The sequence below is a fragment of the Aedes albopictus genome, chromosome 3, assembly GCF_035046485.1.
Source record: "Aedes albopictus strain Foshan chromosome 3, AalbF5, whole genome shotgun sequence".
In the NCBI taxonomy this organism is placed as follows: Eukaryota; Metazoa; Arthropoda; class Insecta; order Diptera; family Culicidae; genus Aedes; species Aedes albopictus.
In genome coordinates this window covers 148,788,643-148,805,804 of record NC_085138.1, presented here as the reverse complement: position 1 = coordinate 148,805,804, position 17,162 = coordinate 148,788,643, and the positions used below count along the sequence as shown (strand labels likewise).

General features: G+C 41.0%; 1 protein-coding gene across 4 annotated transcripts in view; it reads right to left on the bottom strand.

Moving 5' to 3' along the window:
- Window positions 1–17,162, bottom strand: part of LOC109416416 (solute carrier family 12 member 1) — a 304,485-nt gene that overhangs the window by 232,740 nt on the left and 54,583 nt on the right. The window lies entirely within an intron of this gene.

Below are 17,162 nucleotides of genomic sequence, written 5' to 3'. Positions count from 1 at the left end.
TTGTGGGGCAATATCAGGCTGGATGCATGGGTAAATGCGCTGCAACGGACCAGATGTTCGCCATCCGCCAGGTGTTGCAGAAATGCCGCGAATACAACGTGCCCACACATCACTTGTTCATCGATTTCAAATCGGCGTATGATACAATCGATCGAGAACAGCTATGGCAGATTATGCACGAATACGGATTCCCGGATAAACTGATACGATTGATCAAGGCGACGATGGATCGAGTGATGTGCGTAGTTCGATTATCAGGGACATTCTCGATTCTCGCAGATGGTTAAGGCAAGGTGATGGTCTTTCGTGCTTGCTGTTTAACATCGCCTTAGTAGGTGTGATGAGGAGAACGGAGATAAACACGAGTGGAACGATTTTCACAAACTCCGTTAAGCTGCATGGTTTCGCTGATGATATTGATATTATAGCTCGTAAATTTGAGACGATGGCGGAAAAGTACATCCGACTAAAGATTGAAGCCAGGCGAATCGGGTTAATGTGTCGAAGACAAATCGAGGCGGTTGAAGAATTTGTGTACTTGGGCTCACTGGTGACCGCCGACAAAGACACCACCAGAGAAATTCTGAATCGGATTGTGGCAGAACATCGAGCTTACTTTGGACTCCGTAGAACTCTACGATCGATAAAAGTTTGTCGTAACACGAAGTTAACTAACTACAAAACGCTGTTTAGATCGGTAGTCCTCTATGGGCAATGGCATGGAACGCGCCCTTGGAATTTTCGAACGGAAGGTGCTGCGTACCATCTACGGTGGAGTGCAGATGGAAGACGGAACTTTGAGAAGGCGAATGACCCACAAGCTGCATCAGCTGCTGAGAGAACGAACCATCGTCCATACCGCGAAAATCGAGAGGCTATGGTGGGCGGGTCACGTCAACAGGATGTCGGATAGCAACCCAATTAAAATGGTTCTCAAGAGCCATCTGCTCTGTACAAGAAGATGTGGTGCGCAGCGGGGTCAATCAAGCGGAGGACGATTTGCGGACCCTTTGCAGAGTGCGGAACTGGAGACGCACAGCCATGGACCGAGTAGAATGAAAGCGACTCCTATGTACAGCAGAGGACACTCAGACCATAGTCTGACCGGTAAGGTAAGTATGCACCGTAGTAAGACGTGTTAATTTAATCTATGACCCCAACTCATCGTCGATGATCCCCTGTAGATTGCTACTGAATTATTTGTTAGCAATAAATTCCAATTTGTACTAACCTATCAGCCAAATTTGCGAAAGTCATCAACGGATGCTTATTTACCGCTCCAAGCAGCAATGTTTCTCACAAGAGATGCCAATCCAAACACTTGCGCTCCGTAAGTCTGCTTCTCGTCATTTCACTGGCTTAGCCAATCTAGGCGGCGTCCAGCAGCAACTCCCACCCAACTGTACCAACCTATGCGCATGCAGCGCAGGAGGGCAGCTCGTTACTGACACCGTAAATTTATCAATTAAATTCTTGTTAAGACCAGTTACTGCTCATCAATCTTCACCCGCGGGAACACCTCTAGGTATGCGCTGCTGACGCTGAGTGAGTAGATATAGACTGCGAGAAACGTACCCATCCGTCCGTCCGTCCGAGCGTTGTTGATGAACTACAGGCTAAAACTCCGTGGTCCAACGACATGTATGTGCTAATGGCGGTGTTGCTGCTGCTGGCACGTGACGACGAGAAGAGCTAAGAAAAAAAAATCGATCGACTTATCGAGTAGCGGACGGCTCCTGGTTTAGGACCCATTGACCGTCGCTCGTTGTGGCGTGGCGTGCCATGGCGAGGCGCAGATTTGACATTCAAGTCCTCGCGCTGCGAAACTGTGGTGCGGGTTTGACCGGAATAACAAGTCACGCACGGATATTCATGTCATACATAGATACCTACATGCACGCACGAACAACAAGCACCTTTCCGTTGTCGCCCATCAAGAACTTGTCCGTGTCTGTTAGACCTGTTCACATTTTTTGCAAATCTTCTAATTAAATTGCATGTTCGAGAAATACTTGCAAAATGTGAGTTTCGTGCAATACAGGGTAATTTAAGATCACTGGGGAAAACTTGAATAATAGAAGACACAGAATGATGATTAGTTGGTAAATTGAGACATGAAATTGTGAAAAAAAATCGCCTTCTGGTGGGTTTCGAACCCACGACTCCGTATTCACTAGACCGGCGCTTTAATCAACTAAGCCACATAACAGGTAACAATAGGAGACAATCAGTGAAGTAATAGATTTGTAGTAATGAGCTGCATTGTTGTATGATGAGAAAGTTAGTTCTCCGTTTTTGCAATAAAATGATGCAAAAAGCGTGGGTATTATGCTTCATTGCCTAATTTGATGCTGTTTGGACAAAATAATTGGTAACTGTTTTGTTGTTTCTCTATTTCATGCAACAGTTATCCAAAGTTCTGCTCAAACAGCATCAAATTAAATAAGAAATCATAATTCCCACACGTTTTGCATCATTTCATTTCAGAAATGGATAACTGGCTTTCTCACCATACAAAAATTCAGCACATTACTACAAATTTAGTACTGCACTGATTGTGTCCTATTCTGCGGAATAGGAAACCAAACTGACTCCGAGCCCACACCATCAACACTCCTATTTTCACAATTCCATCTCTTTTTAGGCTTAAATGCCAACCTCTTATTACGCTCGCGGTTGTGCCTTTTAATTATACAAGCGAGAGCGAATTGAATTGTCCACAGAATTGTTACCTGCTCTGTGGCTTCGTTGGTTAAAGCGCCGGTCTAGCGAATACGGAGTCGTGGGTTCGAATCCCACCAGAACACGATTGTTTTCACTATTTCATCTCTCCATTTGCCAACTAATCAACATTCTGTGTCTTCTAATTTTCAAGTTTTTCTCAGTACATTTCGACGTATCAGCAAATTTTGCATAAGCCTGTAAAGGACAGCATAGACATGTGAGTTTAAGACCACTGATCCTATGATTATCTAGCATTGGACTTAAAATCTCGCTAGTATATTAGAAAAGAGCAGAAGAGTTTCAGGGAGATTTACCGGAGCGTTCATTGAGGTGCCGGATAGGTAAAAGAAGAATATAAAGGGACATGGAAGTGGATGCTGAACCTCATTACCTAGAAAGTTCGTGTCTTCGTAAACATTCACCGTTTTGGCTGATCAAGAAAAAGATATGTTAGGTAAGGTAATTGATAGGATAGGGGCTTTCAGATTGGTCGTTTTAAGCATATTCCGCCACTAAAAGCGCTAGTGAGCATGCACATTTTAATCCTGATGTCATTACGATCCTGATTAGTCAGAGATTTTGTCTTCTGGCTTAAAGATTATGGACACTGGATCCAAGGGGGTTGAAGACAGTTTAAGTGGCGTTTCAGGAACTTTCATCGGACTTTCAGGGTGCTTTAGGGATGTTATGGGGCATCTCATGGTGTTTCAAGATGTTTTAGGAGGTTTCATTAGTTTCAAAGAACATTTTAGTGAGCTTCTGGGAGTTTCAGGAACATTTTAAGGTATTTTACGGATAGTTTAACCCTTTGAAGCCGGAATTTTTCCAAGCGTTCTTCTGGAGTTTTTCTACGTTTTTCTGTAGTTTTGGTATTCAATAGTAAAAAACCGGTAGAATATTATGCGGAATATTTTTTCTGGACATCCTAGGTCATCCAAACTATTCTTGAGTTTAGATCCTTAAGTCTATGGCTGTAACGGTAACTTCTTTTATTATACAAAGCTGCGATTTGTAATCTATCATGTCCAGTAAGTCTTCTGAAAATTCAATAGACAGTAACAGATCATTCGGGATATCCTAGGTTATCCAAACTGTTCTTGAGTTTAGATCCTAAAGTCCTAAAGTGGAGGACGATCTGCGGAACCTACGCAGAGTGCGGAACTGGAGACAAACAGACATGGACCGAGTGGAATGGAGGCGGCTACTATGTGCAGCAGAGGCCACCTCGGCCTTAGCCTGATCGATAAGGTAAGTATGTCTTCTGGAAGGTAAATAGACAGTATCAGATCAGTCGGGATATCCTAGGTCATCCAAACTGTTCTTGATTTTATATCCATAAGTCTACGGGTGTAACGGTAACTTTTTTCATTAAAAGTTATGATTTGTAATCTATCATATCCAATCCAACAAGTCTTCTGAAAGTTACAATTGTTGTTTTTATCAACTAAGCTTCATAACAGTAAGGAGCCCATAATATCCCAAAAATATATAACAACGCGTATTGTTCCTCTAACTGCTTTGGTAAGTACAGTGGCTTATGTAACACCTTAACGTAGTGGCAAAAGCTATTATCACAAGTGTAGACCTGAAGCTATGGTCTCCGGAGTAGTGATGTTGATCTGGAATATCTTAAAACTATCATTACAGATTACAGTCTAAAGTTCATTGTGAGACTAACTACTGTTACTATCAACATCTAAACTTCAGGATAGTTTGGACGACCCTCAATGTTCCAAAGGTTCATAAAAATATATAGTAAACTTTAGGTTGGTCCAGTCATCGCTATTGATTATGAAACGTTACTCAGTATGTCAGATACAGCTGATGTTACGAGTGTAGACCTGAAGTTCTGAACTCATGGATAGTTTGACTGACCTGGAACATTCCCATAGTGTCTCTAAATGACATTTCAGATTTCAAGAGTTTCATGGATCTCAGCAGATCCTATGCTATTATTTATGGTAAAACACAAAGTTTTTCTTGTAGATTTGAAGGGCTTCATTATAGAACAGTTTGGACGACCGTGAATGTCCCAAAGGGTTATAATAAAAAAAAAGTAGACTTCTGATTGCTCCAGTAACTGCCGTTGATTATGCAGCGTTACTCAGTATAACAGATATGGATACTGTTACGAATGTAGACCTGAAGTCCTGAACTCCAAGGTAGTTTGGCTGACCTGGAATATCTCTGTAGTATCTCTGAATGACATCTGAGATTTAAAGAGCTTCGCGGACCCCAGTAGATTGTACAATACTATTTATATGGTGAAAACACATATAATTATTCTTGTAAATTTGAAGGACTTTATTATAGAACAGTTTGGACGACTCTAGATGTCCCAAAGGTTTAAAATAAGCTGTTAGACTTCAAATTGCTGCAGTAACTGCGATTGATTATGTAGCGTTTCTCAGTTTAACAGATATACGAGTGTAGACCTGAAGTCCTGAACTCCAAGATAGTTTGGCTGACCTGGAATATCCCTATAGCGTCTATAAATGACATTGTAAATGTCAAGAGCTTCACGGATCCCAGTATCTTATGTAATGCTATTAGTTGCGGCGGAAATACATAAAAAATTTCTTGTAGATTTGAAGGACTTCACTACAGGACAGTTTGGAACACCTGTAACATCCCAGAGTATAAAACACCTTTTAATATTCTTGATGAAGGCTAAATGGATACATATAAACGAAAGCCAAATACAAATATCCCAATTTTTCCCTAATAGAGGACTCAATTTGCAACAACTTTGCCGAAGACAGTATTCTGTTTTATCGAATGGGCGAATTTATACAGCCGTTTCTCTGGCTCTAAAGGGGTTTAAAAAGGAATTCTATGGAATTCCAGGGATTCCGAGAATCCAGAGTCAGAAAGCACTATTAACGCTCTCGAAACACATTGAAAGGCACTGCAACTCACCAAAACATCCCCGAATGCCCACTCAACTACCCTCTAATCTAAGACCCTCCTAAAACGTTCCTAAACAGCCTTAGGACGCTCCTGAGACATTCCTTTAATTTTGAAATGTACTGAAACGCTTATCAAACACATCTAATGAGTCCTAAATTCTCATGAGACTGTAAACAATGCTCATGAAAACCCATAAAAACCCTGAAACACTCTCGAAACCTCTTCAAACGCCCTGAAGCCCCCTACGATATCCCTGAACGAACCCTTAAATCTCGTGAAAAACTCCTTAAACCGCTCTCGAAACCACATCAATGGCCGGGAAAGAGCCCTAAAACTTCCCTAGAAACGCTTCTGAAACTCTATGAAACGTGCTTTAAACTCCTTTAAATGCATCTGAATCTCCCCGGAAATATCACTGAAACTACTCTGAAACCCTCTTTAATTTTGGTACCACCTTGGTCAGACCTCATATGAAACGCTCCTAAAGCATTCTCCCCCGGTCTTGTAGCAACGTGTGCGACACGTAAAGAGTTTCGGATCGCATCTTAACCATAGGTTTAAGAGGAGTTGCCAGAGTATTAATGAGGTTTAATGGCAGTAAAGAAAAACTTAGAAAACGCCTCTGAAACGCTCTGGGAAGCTCCCTGAAACCCTAGTTTCAGCGGTATTCCAGGAAGTTTAAAAGTGATCCAGAGTGCTTCGGGGGGTCCCAGTGGTGTTCTAGGGGTGTTTCAAGGGATTTCAGAGGTTTCCTATTACGTTTCAAGAGGTATCAGAAGCATTCCAGGGAGATTCAGGGATGTTCCAGGGGATTTAAGTAGCGTTCCAATGGGATTCAGGGACGTTTCAGGGTCTTTCAGCAAGTTTCTGAGGGTTTCTGAAGAATTAACGGAGTTTTCAAGGAGCTTCTGGGGCCTTCCAGGGAGTTGCTAACGTATTCCAGTGGATTTCAGGGACGTTCGATGCGTTCCATTCAGGGACGTTTCAGGGTGTTCCAGTGGGTTTCAAAGAGTATCAGGAGCGTTCCAAGGGGTTTTCAAGGAGTTTCAGAAACATTCTAAAGAGTTCCAGGCGTGTTGCAGGGGACTTCAGGGGATCCCTGAAGAATTCTAGGGTGCTTCAGGGACGTACCATGGTATTTCAGAGATTTACAGGACCGTTCCAAGGGGTTTCAAGGTGTTTCAAGGGTGTTTCAAGGGCGTTCCATGTGGTTTCAGGGACACTGCAGGGTGTTCCAGCGGGTTTCAAGAGCGTTTCAGAAATTTCATGGGGTTTCAAAGGCATTCCACGGGATGTTATCCTGCAACGCCTTGAAACCGCTCCGAACACCCATGAAACTCCCTTGAAAGCCCCCTTAATTCTCCATGAAATCCCTCGGAAACCCCTTCCAACTCCTTCTGAAACCATCTAAAAGTCCTTCAAACTTCCCTGAAACATCTCAGAAACCCCAAGGCCCTAAGCAACCCTCTGGACCCCGAGAGCTTTTTCGAAATCATTTTGAAACTCCGAAGAAAATTTTCTCGTTAATCTGGTTAATTTGTAACAGATCATTTAAAATATCGACTACCGGAGAGACCGTACAAAATCGGTCAACATTAGGTCCAGATTTGGGCTCCAGACATCCGTTACAAGTGTTCTACAATGGAACCTATTTTTATCCACATGGGGTGCATAAATTAAAAAAGGCAAAAAGAGGGAAAATTGTGCATAAATTAGGTTTGGGTTTTAATGAGCGAATCAAGTTCGCGAGAATAGGTCGAGAAAGTTCCAAGAGAGCCCAGAAAAAGGGGCTCTAAGAGGTTTCATGGGCGTTTCAGCTTCAGGGGGTTGTTTAAGGGGATTTTATGAGCTTTTCAAGGGCCTTCTGTTAGGTTTTGTTGGCGTTTTAATGGGTGAATTTAGGAGAAATTCAGTAGTATTTAGGGGGTTTCAGGGACGTTTCAAGGGGCTTTGAGAGGATTGCAAAAGCCTTTCAAGGGCGTTATAAGGGATTTTAGGGACATTTCAAGGCATCTCAGAGTCATTTCAGAGAATTTCAGGGGGTTTCAGGAGCATTTTCCTAGAACGTTCCAAGAGGGTTTAGGGGCGTTTGATAGCATTTCAGGGCGTTTCAAGGGGTTATCAGGTGCGTTTCAAGGGGATTCTGAAGCCTATTCAAGGCGCCCAAAGGGGTTTCAGAGGCATTTCAAATTGATAATGTCGATTTCATGGGCGTTTCAATGGGATTACGGAGATCTCTGGCCAGGGTCGTATCAGGGAATTTTAACACCAGGGAAAGAACACCTTTAAATCAAAAAGCACTTCAGGAGCGTTTCAAAGGATATCGTGACGGGGCTCTGGAAATCATTTGAAACTTCCTGAAATGCCTCAAAGATCCCCCTAAACCTCCTCGAACACCATGAAACGCACCTGAGACCCTTAAAAGCCCTCAGAAAAGCCTTCGTGACGCCTCTGAATCCCACCAAAAACGCTATGAAACTTCCTGAAATGCCCATCAAATCGCCCTGAAGCCCCCTAAGACCCCATGTAACGCACCTGAAACCCCGGAACCCCCAAAAACATTTCCGTATCGCCTCTGAAACTAGTTAAAAATGCTCTGAAACTTCTGAAATGCCTCCAAATTCAGCTACTCATCCGATATTACAACAGACACAGTGTGGTGGACCAACAACGCTCGGGACATACCTCTTCAATCTAGCTGAAGTCAGAGGGTCAACAGTGTCAATGGCTTTACTACCAGACAAGCAAACAACTATTAGCTGGCGGTCTTCGTCGTGGATTGACCCGTGAAAGCAACTTGTGAGGACCAGAGCAGTGTAGCACTGGAATACCAAACAAAGTGAACAGGTCTAGTGTCTAACCTTGAACGAGTCCCCTTGCCCAACAGAACTTTAAATAGGCATATATTTTTTTGCTCTCTATCATCGAGCCCTAGGCCCGTCGTACCTACTCGTTCTGGTTTGCCTTCGCGTTGAGTTTTTTTTTTTCATTATTATTTGCATGCGTTCGCTTCATTTCGCATCGCGCAGTCATCCATAATCTGTTATTTACGCGAGCGAGCCCAAGCAGGAGCAGCACCCCAAGAGCAAATAAGCATCATTAAACAAAAAAGTGAAATAAAAACACAAACCATCTTCGACGCCACCGCCGCAGCATCACGCCTCGTTTTCAGCATCCATTCATTCATCTTCGCAGGTTCTACACAGAATAGTTTGATTCCGAGTCGTGCGGACTACGGGGATAGAATCTGCGGAGTTGCTTCTCACGCACGCAGCACGCAAGTTTCGCAGATATGAAATGGGCGAGCTATATGGAAATGGATTGTATACATGTAGGATGTAGGTACTGTGACGAAAATGCTGGTGAAGGAAAGTGTAGCGCTTATAGCTAAATATTCATATGATGAGTAGGTATAATCGCTATCACAATCGGCGTCGGAAGGAATCGAGTTACTATTTTGCTGGTCTTGCTTGACCTTACTCAAAATATTCGAGTTGCGCAATAAGCTGCCGGGTGTGCGAATATTGTGTATGAGTGTATGAGCAAGGCGACAAAGCGTGGCTTTTAATAATAAAAGCTACATGACGTGTGACTTGTGACATTGTGTCTGTTAGGTAAAAATTTCAGTTTTCGACCAGCTGTTCCAAATATTAAAAGGAATTTCGCCAGTTTCACTAGTTTGCAGCATTTTTGAAACCAACAAGCTGCAGATTGCAGATTGTATTTGATATACTAATATTAGTCAATAAGTTATTAACTTTCTGTTAATTAATTTAATTACACTTTCTTTAAAGATAATAACTTCTTACGGGAAGTGTAAACGCTTTGTACTTTTTTGAAATAAATGAAAGGAAAAGTAAGTTTTATGCCTATGGGAGAAGAAAGTTAAAATAAAATAAAAAGAAAAGAAAATAAATTTTAAAAAAAATCAAAAACGTGAAGGAAAAAAACCACAGTAGAGCAGATTGTTTTTCGACTTCCCATGCAAGACACCAATCAGTAGGTCGGCTCCAGAGGCACATTTCCCTCCATTTACAAAATTTGTACCATTACTGCAAGACTGAAGATCTGCTTTGTTCGGTTTTTGTTATATTGTTAGTTTTTCACTTCATACATTTCATTCCCCATAATCAATGCTTTGAATGAGCTGAAGATGTTTCTGTGAAATCAGAGTTTAAAATTTTTATTGTCAATGAGTACAAAGCGTGAGTTTTGAAAATTCTATACAGACGGATCAAAATGAAATTTATTTTGGTGAATGAATTTTTTCCTTATACATTAATTTTTCTGCCAGTTGAAATATTTATTGAGAAACAACAGGGCCATAACGACCGATTATACTTTCAATCACCACAAAACTTGTGTTACGTGATAGATTGGAATCCTATCCAGGTAACCAATAAGCATTTGAATAAGCCGTATTCCTGTTTCATATCTGCATTCGACCTGCTAACTGCCGTATCATAGCAGTTCGACTACTAAACTGCCCTATATTAATCATAATTGCTACTTTATTGCCATAAAACTGCTAAGAAAGTTGAGTGATGCTCAAACCAAAACACATTTCCACTTACTAATTTACGTGCCACGGCCGTAGAAGCCACTATCATTCGCATGTACTGCCATTCATAGGTAAACAAAGAAAATTAATGGGAAAAACATGCTTTGGCAAAGAAATTCAATTGTTGGTTATGATCGATTTTATTATCAGCATCTGCCGAGCCAACAGCATAACGAAACAACTGCCGGTGTAAGCCTTAAATAGATCAAAAATCCAACGCACATTATCTAGTCATCTATAGCTTACCCTGTAGCGCGGTTTGGCACCATCGTCAATCCGAGGGTCGAGGGATCGAATCCCTCTGTGGCCGAAATTAGCAAAAAAAAAACAACAACAGCAGTTCAGAATGTTCCCCAAGCCTCAAAAGTTCCACAGGAGTGCAAAAATAAATGAGAAAGGAAATTTGTAAAATGGGCATGGAAAAATATTTGTTTATATTTTTGACAATCCGGGATAAGGAGGGTTAAGCATTTAATCAGCCGTATATCGGGTCAAAACCTGCATTTAATTAGCACACATGGCGCATATATGGCAGATTAGCATTTAATGACTTACTGCCGAATTAATGCCATTTCAACTGCTTATTGGTTACCTGGGTAGCTACCTGTTCTATTTGTTCATTAAGTCTGTACATATGTTTCTAAATATTTGATATTTACCGATATGTAAGAAAATTCTCATGGCAGAGAATTGAATGAAAAAGAGAAGCATTCAGCTGATAAATGAATGCAGCGAAACGCGAATGAAAGAAATGACAATGTCAATCTTCACTTTGGATCTTCGAACACTGGATATAATACGTTAAAATCCTATATTTGAAATGTAAGTTGAGGAATTATTTTTTCTCACTAAAAAAAATATGTATATCCCAATTTTTTTTTTATTTTGCAAAAAAGTAAGGATGTCTTTCCATAAACTCGTCAATATCTCGAATTGCACCCATAAGATACAAAACGTGTGTTCAGATGATATTACATTCATCTTTAATTTCATGCAAAGGGATTGAAAATGTGCTGGCTTGAACGTAAGATATTTGAATTTCAGATCGATTCAAAATTTTTAAAAACAGTAAAACTCGATTTTCATTTGAAATGTAAAAAAAAGTTCACCTATTTTTTTCGAAGCACAAATCCAAAATCAGCTCTAAATTATGTATGAACCATTTTAATCGATGATAGATGTTCATCACTTTCGTTCAATGTTTTAAACAAGTGTAACAAATTCTTCTCCATCGTTCGTTGGTTAGAAAACTCTTTTAATGCATTTTTCATGCAGATTCAGTTAATGCAACTATTGTTTATGAGGCAAAGAGCCAGTGGATAAGTACCAGTATCGCACATAAGAAAATGTCATAATGATAGTCGAGACTCTTATAAGTTCACTGGTCGGGGGACGTAATAGGAATCCACTTAGTAGGAGGGATTTCGGATATGTTAAGAGATAGCACAATACTTTCTTCGGCAAAGTTTTAGTCCTTGAAAAGAATTTTGGTTTATATGATTAGTTGAAAACTTGGCCGCTAGAGGTGCCATCAATAGTTTGAAGCTAAATTGCAGTACAGAAACCATATAAGGTTGTCAAACAACTGTTACGATATGCAACAGCGGATGACTCTAATAATTTGGAAGGATAGTATCTTCTAAAAAATCTGTGGGATGGTCACTTACTTACAGATTTTGTAAACTAGTTCACTGCGAAGCTTTTAATTCTTCCCCTAGGCGGTGCTAGTGAGCAAGTTCATTTTCAAAACCTCTTGTCGCAGAGTTCTATGACAGAGTTGTTGTCATTGTAACGGTAAAGGACGGCGCAATTGAAAGTCTCGAGGAGCATTAAGACGTTGCCAACAGGGGCTTATAGGCTTTACATCTTAGCGGATTATCAAGGTTTCAGAGTAGTTTCAGTGACATTTCAGGGACGTTACAAAGGCTACTTCAGGGAGTTACAGAGATATTCCATGGGGTTTCAGGGAATTGCAGGAAATTTCAATTGGTTCCAGGGGGGTTTGAAGCATGTTAGGAGGATCCATTAATCTTTAGAAGGGTTCTAGGGATATTTCGAAAAGGCTGAAAAGGGGCGTTTCAGGGGCTTGTTGGTAATTTTCAGAGGCGTCTCCCTACGATTTCAGTGCTTTGCTAGTTATTAGTTAGACTGGGGCTTTGATAAAGCTCACTGAAGCCCTCTACAAACCCCACTCCTGAATCCCTTCAATGACATGAGTGAATCCAAAGCTGGCCGTCACTCAAACTACACACATAATTGAAAAAGCCTTTTAATGCTTGCTCACTTGCAGTAAATATTGAGTAGCATTTTCAGCCTAGTGCGTTTTGTGGATGACGAAGCCCATGACCTTGGAACAGTCAATCAAAAATATACCTGGACGTGCTCCCATCTATACAATTGTTTGCACGTATAACGAAGTTCAAGTCAAGGTGTCTTGCACGGCAACGAAAAAAATAAAGGCGTGGGTGTGCAGTGTTTGGTATTGTGTTGTTCCTTGTTGTGAATGCATCGCGGATTTCGTGCGAGAATATTCGAATATTAGGCGGGTCACAGTGTTTCTTAGCTCCACGACGTTTTTGATTTAGTCGGCTGGATCGTGGCTTGACTCGTTGCGCTACAGACGCAAACATTTTTATTTCATAAAAGCACAGCCCGTCAGTGGGCGATGGATTGTACATGCACACATACTACATACATACATACCCAAACAGCACACAAGTTACAAAGAAGTGTCGACAGCGTAGTTTTTTGGTTGTAAAGGAGCTATCCAGTCAACCAATCATCGTAAAAGATGCTGCATAAGATGTTAAAGTGGAGGCGATATGCGTACATTTAACATGCGCCTAAATGGAGGCATGCACGCATAAGGCCTCCACTTTATCATCTTATGCAACATCTTATACGATGTCTGGTTGTCTGAGTACATTCATGTTATTCTAACTCAAAGGCAGAATAACTTGAATATGGCTCGTGTCAAACCAAAAATCTGCGCTGTCGACACTCCTTTGTGACTTGTGTGCTGCTGGGGTACATACATACATACATACATAACGAAGTTTAAGACATTGTAATACGAACTATTATATGAAAAAGTTACATAGCTTAAAATTCAGCAAAAGCGCCATATGCGTACAAAATTGAGGTGAAGTGCGTACGCTGTAACGCTGTATGACTTCAAGTGATGTCTTATGCAGTTTAAAGTGTACACTATTGCAATGTAATGTAGCGTTGTAATGTAACATTCTTGTCAACGCAGTATTGAACCAATCCAGACAGAAACTCTCTCGCAAGAAAATGAGGAAGCGATTTCGGCGATTTTCTCAGGAGTGTAAAAACTCAGAAATCACAACGCAAATCCTCAATAGCACCGAGCGCGAGCTTGTCGCGCAACGAGAAGTTCGTCCAACACTCATAATTGCTTGTTGTGTTCACGTCCACTCACACTCAAAAAGCACTCGGGAGTTCCACTCCCATACAAAGAAAGACTCTCGAGGCAAAAATCGCACTCAAAAACCCGAACTAATCATCGGCTCTTTTTTCGTTCCTCTCTTCCTCGCTCAGTTTTTATTGCCTCTCTGTTTGGGGTTCGTTCGCTCCCTCGTGACGAGGCAGAAGCAAAATACCGCTCTGCCAAGGGCTGAAAGTCCCTTTAATAAAGAAAAATCAATCAATCAATCAAAATACCGTTCTAGAGCATATTGCAAAACTCTTTTGATTTCGAGGAGGAATATCAAGCCTGGAACCAATGACCTTTGGATTCAGAAGCCGCACTTTACGCTTTACATCAAATGTCAACAAACACGATTCGCGTTTAAAGAAGTTTGCATGTACCCTTTGAGAAGTTTATCTATACATTTCAACAATTTTATTTATACACCTATGCGAGTTAAGCTGTCATAGTAAGATAAAGTGCTGAACGAAGTCGCTTAATCATAGCATTACAAGGGATAGACAATATTTTCACTTCTCAAAAAATGGTCAACTGGCTGTAACTATTCGAAAAGTGTACTTTTGAGCGAATTTTGACAGAATAAATCCACATTATCATTATTGATTTCAAACCCCACTTTCTGCCAATAGTTTAAAGAGCATAGCCCAAACGCACTTTTTGCCTTACTAATCACGGACTCAATTTAAGCATTCCAATTCAGTTCTGCATCCAAAATCAATCCTAAGTATTTGACCCGATCGCTACGATGAATTTGTACCCCTCTAAGCTGAAAAGCTCTCCTAGTGAAAGGGACAATTACGACATTTGACGGGTTGACGCTAAGGTCCTCCTTAATACTCCATAAATTTGTATAGTTTAGGACCCTTTATATTAAGGGGATTTACTTAACAGCGTAAACCGCTTATTGAAGTTTATTCTGATTAAACGTTGCGATCACCAAGGCAATCTTCGATGATTTCTTTCGCACTCTCACTATAATAACTATATCGTCTACAAAGCCCACAACTTCGAAACCTCCTTCCTTCAAGCTTCTAAGAAGATCGTCTACAACTAAGGACCACATTAGTGGTGAGAGGACTCCTCCTTGTGGGCAACCTTTACAGAAGAACTTCCCTACTCAGAGGTGTTCCCTATTTTTGCCAAGCACAGTGTAAATCCAATGTATGATATATTGATCGATGTTTATATTCCCCGTGGTACGCTTCATAGATGAATAGGATGCATTTTCAAAAGCTCTTTCTATGACTAAAAGACACAAAGAGCTATTTCTTTTGCTATAAACGTTTTTTCCACCTTCGTTACAAACGAATGAAGAGCCGTACCGTTGATTGATAAGCAAACTGGAAGTCAGATAGGGGATGCTCTTTTATGTAAGAATAACTGATAAAATCCTTCAAAACCTTTTCCATAGTCTTCAACAAAACTGGAGAAATACTAATTGGCCAGTGGCGTAGCCAGAAATTTGCTCTGGGAGGGATTTTCGACGATCAATGATAACTTTTTTTATTTGACGCTCACATTTCGTAAACACCAATGAGCAATGAGGTCAAATTTTGAGTCGTAGTTTCCAAAAAAAATTTTTGTCAGGAAGTGTTTTGTGCTGAAAATTTTGGTTCTGGGGGAATCGTGTTGGTCGTCATAAAATAGTTTACTATTTTGTTTCAGAACTCCAAGAATCTTTCGTTCGCCATGGTCTCTAATAGGTCCTGAATAAGCGCCACTTCCTTTAAAACTTCGACTTCGAAACACATCAGAAGTACATTTTGCGTGATGAAGGTTTACCTTTACAAACTTAATTCCTTCCAAGAAACTATGCATTTACCCACTTTTATCAAGCCATGGAATTGAGACTTAAGAAAAGTAGCCGATAATCCTGGAGACATATAGGGGAACTGCGGGCATAACGCCCCCCGGGGGCAAAACGCCTTCACGCGATTTCATCATATTGTGGAGGTTTCCGTTAGATGCAAGCAAACTAGAACTCAAACTGAGCATGTTAAGCCCAAGAACGGCTGCTATTGTCGAAAGAAAAGCGTGAAAAACGACGATTTTCCACATTTGGAAAGATTCCCTAATTTGCAGCGCACAGAAATTAAGACATTGCGCGCTGATTATATGGCATCAACCCATGAAACTACCACGCGCCTCCTACTCCTTCATTTGCTGCTGGGAAGAGTTCGATGGAGCCCCTTGGTATTTCACAACAAGTCAAAGCGGGAAATGCCAGCGGGCGTTTTGCCTCACCCAAAAAGGCGTTTTGCCTCCTGCAGTTTTCCGGCACCTAAAAAGTAACACTTTTTTGAATTGTTTATTTGAATGGGAAATTTTGTGGGCACGCGAGCCAAAAGTTGGAGTCTCTTAGGTAAAGGAGTAAACTGCTCTCCAAGGCAGAATACGACCTTAAAATAAGCATCATTTGAGGTTTATTACCACATATGCTTAGCCGGGGCGTTATGCCCCTCTTTCCCCTAAGGTCCACTGCGTCATTGCTCCGTTTAAAACAGTAAGGGCAAAATACCGTCGAGGGTGCCGTGGTACTCAACAGGCACCGTTAACGGTGAGGTTTTTATTAGACCCCCACAGCCATCCATTCCTTGGCACGGTACGCATAAAGCCGCTTGACACCATGAAGTAGAGGTCGCCTGTTAGGTGCACTCCTAAGCAACACACATGTCACATAAGAGCTACGGCAGCGCAGATTTTGGTTGTATAGAAGCTAATTTGACGTTATTCTGGCATTGTGTCAGAAAAATGTAAAAAAAAACATCTATAAATCCAAAATTTGCACTGCTCTTACTCTTATATGACCTGCTTGTTACTTATGGGCTTTTACCGTCGGATCAGACAATCCGTAGAGATATTCTTAGCTAGTTAAAGGAACTGCTACCGACATTACACGGCTATCTAATATGATGCAAAAGAAGATGGAATAGAAACTAATATTGATGATCAACAGCTTTCAAATACCTAACCAATTCTAAAACAAATTCTACCTTTGTATGTTATATGTTGTTATACACAATCCAGTAATCGTATTTAAACAACCTGAAAGACTTGCAATATAGGAAACCAAACTGTAAATCCTGTTTAAATATACTTCTTAATACAATCTAAACTATGTCACACAGTTTATTACAATTCCTTATCGCAAACATCACTCGTGTCCCTTTAACAGATAACACATAAATGACACCAATCCCAAACGATCGTGCCTTGGTTCATCATTCTTCCGATCGACTCGGCGCGCCGCACGTGACATTTACTCAGCTGAATGCTGAATCTGAATGTGTTATCGCCGGCTGAAAATCAGCACACAATCCTCAAAACCATCCAACCGCGTGTGCGCGCGCCAGTTGCTACCTTCCATTCAATAGCAATATTTACGACTTTGTCGTGCTTCAGCAAAAATCCCTATATTAGGTAAACAGAACACAACAAACCTCACGATCCCTCCCCAGTGCTGCTGGCCCACAATATGCCTATTACAATATAGCAATAAGTTAACCCATAAAAGGC